We start from the raw sequence: 6,290 nt of genomic DNA, 5'->3' as shown, positions 1-6,290 counted from the left end.
GAGAATGTTGGATTAACCACCACGATTAACGTGGTGGTTATCCACAATGTGGATACATCCCCGTTGAGGGATGATCCTGCCAATAAATCAACATAAGATAAAGGAAAACGGTGCGTAACCGTTCCCACCCTATGCTTATAAGAACAGGGTATCATGAGCGACCCTGTGTGACGGAAATCGAAGGTCTACTCATCGACTGCATCTGGTAGCCTGGGCTCGTGAAGGGCTGCAGTCCGGCTGAGCAGAAAACTTTGGCGACCAACTCTGGCAACCACAGTAGCTCCATCAATGGCGGCATCAGGTATGCTCTGCTGTTTCTTCTTTTTATGCAGGGCCATCGCCACGCTGCGGAACGCCGATTGAGGCTTTGTCGGAAAAACCCCCAGCCGTCCCAACAGGTCAACCCGTTTACGACACGAAACTGTTTAAGCTAAACCCGAACCCGCCTAAGAAGTGGGTTGGCGGGTCGGGTTGGTGGGTCGTGTCAGAAATTGCCACCCTTAATTTTAAGCTTTAGAAACTACCTAATGTTCTGGTCCTTTGTTGTTCTCAAGATGGGTTGCAATAACTGAATACCTGTGTCATACTTGCTTTGCTGTTTATTTGAGTTGAATGTATGTAAGATTGATCTCAAATGATTTGAGTATATTTGATTTTTTTACATGTTGATTTCAATATAATTCAAAGGCTTATTTAAGTTTTATCTCTTTAGGAATGACTGTGCCTCCAGCGAATTTTTTTTTGGCTCCACCAATAGTCTGAATAAATGGATCATCCTTCAAGACCATAGCATTGTCCCCAAGATCCGAAGTCTGCCCACCCAACCAAAAACTTTTGGCTCCGCCGATGGTCACCTGACCTCAGCATCCCCTGACTCTGCTGGCACGGATTAGTCTGAGACAGAACTCCTTGACTCAGTGAGCCCTAAGGCAACTCACGTCCGTCGACTCACCGAAACTTGGTTCACAAACTCTGGTCAAGTCGAACCACCTGGTGACTTGGTTCATGGTTTGACCAAGTTGGAGCGAAAGTGATCACATCACTAAACGTGGCCAAGTCTAAAGCTAGTTTGAGTTAAAGACCTAGCAGTGTCTTCCACTTGGTTCTTTCAGTTTACATTTCAATCTTAGGGCCATCAATGCCAACCTGAACTGAATATCCCATGGGGATTCAGTAAAACATTCCATTTCCGATTATCTAATTGGGCAGAGTCACTCTTACAGTTTTACATTCAAACACGAATCCAAATCAAGATCCAGTTAACAATTAATACGTGTAAAAGTAATATCTCCAGGTTCTTTGTGGATGATGTTCCGATCCGAGTCTATAAGAACAACCAAGACCAAGGCTTACCGTATCCAATCTCTCAACCGATGGGGGTCTTCTCAACCCTATGGAACGCAGACAACTGGGCGACACGTGGTGGGCTCGAGAAGATTGACTGGAGCAAGCCCCCCTTCTGCACCTACTACAAAGATTTCGACATCGAGGGGTGTGTGGTCCCTGGACCCACTGGGTGCACCCAAGACCCAAAGAACTGGTGGGATGAACCCACATACCTCCAGCTCGACCCGATCCAGGCCAGAAAATACAGGTGGGTCCGACTCAGCCACATGGTCTATGACTACTGCACAGTCAGGCCAAGGTACCCTGTCCCACCACCTGAGTGTACGGCTGGGATATGAGATATGACCAACAATACAAGACTACCATGTTACTCAGATAGTCTGAAGATGTATGGTTGAGTGTGTGTGTGCATTCTAAATGAAAGAAAAATATCATTTGGCTGCAAATTTGTGTAAGTATTGTTTATTACGTAGTATTGTGAGGGAATAAGTTGGTTCATAATGCATGCGTTTAGGGACTTGGAGAGGTTTGGATGAGGTTGGGGAATTGCTGGATAATAATGGAACCTCTCTCTCTCTCTCTCTCTCTCTCTCTATATATATATATATATATATATATATATAGATTGCATTCAGATCTGATATCTGATAGATCCTATATCTGATTAGCCAAATTCGGTAAAGCAAACTGAATCTTATTAATAGATTTGACATGAAGATTTGCATTCCCTAACAGAATTATAATTCAATGGATTATGACTCAATTACATATAAAATATATCTAATCAGCCAGTCAGATCTGGATTCAATTTACCTTTTTTCATCCAACTCTGAACCTAAATTCAAATCCCACTAAACTAGACGAGTGAGGTCAGATTCAATAATGCTTAGATCATACCATAGTTGCCAAAGATGGATACGGTTATGAGACACGGGTATGGTATGCAAGGCCCACAAAAGTTTCACGTACATTTTCACTGAAACATGTATCTAAAAATCTTGGTACAAGTCTTTAATAGACATTGATATGAGGTCTTGGTAAGTAGTTTCTTTGATGATGGTATGAGTTTCTAGAAATTAAGTCTCATCATTTATGTTATAAGAATCATACTATTAGACCCAATGGGTTTGGCATAGTAGGATGAGGCCTAGACTGTTTGTGTAACGGTCCAACATATTTAAACCTAAAAATATCAAGATTTTTTTTATTTACATCTTATTGATTCTCTTTTTCTTTTTCAAAATAAAATAATACAACGGTCTCACCAATGGACATGTTTCAACCGTATCAAGTATTAGACGATCTTGCCTGAGCATAAGCGCAAACATATCTTAGCCTCCTAGTACCAGATCCAGTATAGAACCACCCTCAACAAATTCGATTGAACCATTATATAGAAGAAATTATTAATCTAAGTCTTTCACCATTAGTATTGCCTTAACCGGAATAAGCTCTAAGGAGACAGTGTTTAATAGCTCCGTAGAACAAAGTTTCAGAATAAAGCATTCAGATAATAAAATCCTTAAGTTATTATTCATGCGAGTAAACACAGTGAAAAATACTGATTTTGAAAATCAATTTAATAAACTAAATTTTTTGTTAAATCTTTCGAACACATTACATTTAAAAAAAAAATTATTACCAATTCATACCAATAAGAGAAATTAACTGAACATGAAATAGCCTCATTTAAATATCAACCCACTAAAGCAATTGTTCAAATGTCAACAATTAAATAGTCAATGATTATGGAGTTTAAAAGGAACAAAGTAGCCCTTGAGATCATCAAAATCATAATCACTCACAGCCCCCTTCAGCATCATGCACTCGCTCCATAGATCACATATTACCTGAAAAATGTTTTATTTTGAAAGCATGAGATTTTAAAAAGTCTCAGTAAAATTCACACAGGTAATGCAAAACATAATACGTAAAGTTTGCAAAATATGCATCAATCACTAAAGAACTGCATTAAACATTTAATAGGCAGATAAACGATTTCATGGAATATTCATGTATTCATGATTCAAGAAAAACATAGACAAGTATGATATAACAATTTCAAGCATCCATAACTTTATTGCAAATGAAATGAAGACATTTATTAATATCATGAATTCACATAATCACATGAACATAAATAAAAGTGGAGTGAAGTAAAGTGAGCAAGTATTTTTTATTCCACTTGATTACCAAGGCCTACATGGGTATACGTAGGACCAACACGAAATAGATTAGACTACTCGGGTATTTATTATGCCATGTAATTTAATTTCTCAAGTAGCTACTGAGTCATATTCCTCAAGAGAAGAGTCAAAGGCCATGAGAGGTAGCGGCATGCTCAAAGAGAAATCTACTTGAGGGCATGGCATCACACCACAATGATGATCATGATTACTCACTTCTGCAGAAGTATATATATAGACCTGTCCACCTAGGATATAAGAAGCAGTCATGGTCTTCCCTAAAATCTCTGAGTTGGGGGACCGTCAAGCCATTGCCCCTCACAACATAAAAAAAAATAGGGCCCAGAGAGTTTATACCGCTTACCTTGTCTAAGGTAGACCATATTAGTCTTTCTAGTTCAACACACTTTGGTAAAGGCATACCCAAAAATATATCACAGGGTTAGCTTTATTAATTAGGTCATAGGTAAATGCAACTACCATGTAGGCTATTGCATTGCCATCTCACTGTTCACTCTTTTGGAATCATAACTTATTATTTTATCAAGCACTCAAAGTGCCCATGCAATCCTATGGGATTTCTATCATCTTACATGCATTTCACAAATACTGCATCCCAAAGCATAACATGCATTCTCATAATAAGGAATCATGTCAACGTATTATTTAACAATTTACTTATGCAGTATTACATAATTTAAATACTCAGAAATAAGCATGTATTAATATCACAGATATGAATCATTTTGGAACCACACTTGTTGCCAATACATAATAAAATTAACATATCTATATTCATCTTTCACATGCTTTATACTTACAAACAAGCTCATACCATATTCATCTTTCGCATGCTTTAGTTTTATCTTAAATATCTATACCATATCTAATATGATTCAGAATTGAATTTGTAAAAAAGCTTATAGAAAATATCAAAACATAATTAAAGTCATAAACTGGACTTTTTCGATAAGAGCACCTATAAACCCTCACCGATCTTGACTTTTCAGTACTCAAATCATATCAGACCTAATTAAAATATCCATGATACCAAATAAATCACTGAATCCATTACAACCAACCCATAACAAAAAACACATAAGTTGATTTTTGTGGCCCAGGCTCCCATAAGCCCAAATTGAAAAGACTTACATATTTTTAATTATGTTCAGTTGTAATTATGTTAAAACAATATAAATACGCATAACTTAATTTAGTTCATGTTGTATATACCTTAGAAACATCATATTTCAACAACATATGTTTTTGAAAGAATCAAAATTCAATAAAGAGCACAAAACCGTAAATTGATTTCTGAAAGATCAGGGTTTTTTATTCTTTCAACCACAACTTATTAAATCTTCATTAAGCCAATCATAAATTCAGATATTAAACCAACTAAACATGTTGAGCATAACTATATGAATAAGGGTTATCTCTTTTGGAAACAATAAAAATAGTTAAGTTACAAGGCAGTCAATATTTAATCATATCTTTCAATTACAACTTGCATAAATTACCATTCAGATCTTTCTAAATGTTTAGCCTTTTCGTTTATGATTTAATAAAGTCTATAAACACTGATACATGCAGTATATATCAGAAAAATATTAAAATCACAAGATCCAAATAAGTTATAAATTAATTACAAACACAAGTCATCAGAGAGAATTTGGATCCCTCATGACCTATATTTTTAAAATCTATCAAAAATAACAAATCACATTAAAAATTATGATATTTTTATCATGGCTGCATGTACCTATCAAGAATACAACCCAATAAACCGAACTAAAAAATAATAAATATAAAAATAATTAAAAATCATTTATAGAACCCTATTCTAATAGAGTTTCGATCGAGAATCTATAAATTACAAGATTTTTATCATATTAAATGTTTTCTTGAAATTTATATAAAACATTTTTTACCAAACCCTTTTTACATGGTTTGTTATTATATGTTAATCTTGACTCAAAATTTTTATAAAATATTTAGAGTCGTTTTTCTTGGGTGTTTATATCATTTATCAGAGATAGGTCAAAACAGTCTTGTATTCAGAGCCAGAAATTGAAGCTTTGTTAGAATGAAAGTTTCTTCCTCAATATGAATCCAAATCAGGTATAACACGATTCTAAATTCAAGATCAATTAACCTAGTGATTTTATTTAGATTTTTTGGACTAATATTCGAAAAGATATCGATTAATTTTTGAAACTGGTCAAGAGTAACATATCAATCATCACAAATTTAGGTTTCTCAGAAAACAATTTTGTAAAAAACTCTTTTTAAGACTATAAAACCTTTGAAATCTCATTATTTTAGATTTGATCAGATTTAATACAAATTAACTCATAAATAACACCAATAATAATCAAGTTATGACTGAATCTAATACGAACCAATGAAGAAACCCTATTTAGGCATGTTTCTCAAAATCATTTTTATGAAAGATTCATTATTCATCTTCTTCGAATCCAAATAACAATTTCTTCAAAAAAAAAACATGTATAATAGATTCAAACATGTAAATATACTACTGAAAATAAAAATAACTCAGATATGAAGGCTTAATGTACGTAAAAAGCATCTACTACGTAAATCTTACTTGAAAATCGATAGATCTCTAAAGCAAAAAAGAGAAATTATGTAATCCAATCTCTACACCACCACAACCACCGAAGTATGTACAAGTTCAATGGATGCACAAACTACTCCAGACTTCCTAGACATTTTTTAGGAGAAAAGAGAAAGGAA

General features: G+C 34.8%; 1 pseudogene; it reads left to right on the top strand.

Annotated features, from left to right (window-relative positions):
* Positions 1–1,373: 1,373 nt before the first annotated feature.
* Positions 1,374–1,685, top strand: LOC149851181 (putative xyloglucan endotransglucosylase/hydrolase protein 7 pseudogene; annotated as a pseudogene).
* The last annotated feature ends 4,605 nt before the right edge of the window (positions 1,686–6,290 follow it).

This window comes from Nuphar pumila, chromosome 1 (genome assembly GCF_984573655.1).
Source record: "Nuphar pumila chromosome 1, dmNupPumi1.hap1.1, whole genome shotgun sequence".
Lineage (NCBI taxonomy): Eukaryota > Viridiplantae > Streptophyta > Magnoliopsida > Nymphaeales > Nymphaeaceae > Nuphar > Nuphar pumila.
The sequence above is the reverse complement of the archived record's forward strand: the minus strand, read 5'-3'. Positions and strand labels throughout refer to the sequence as shown.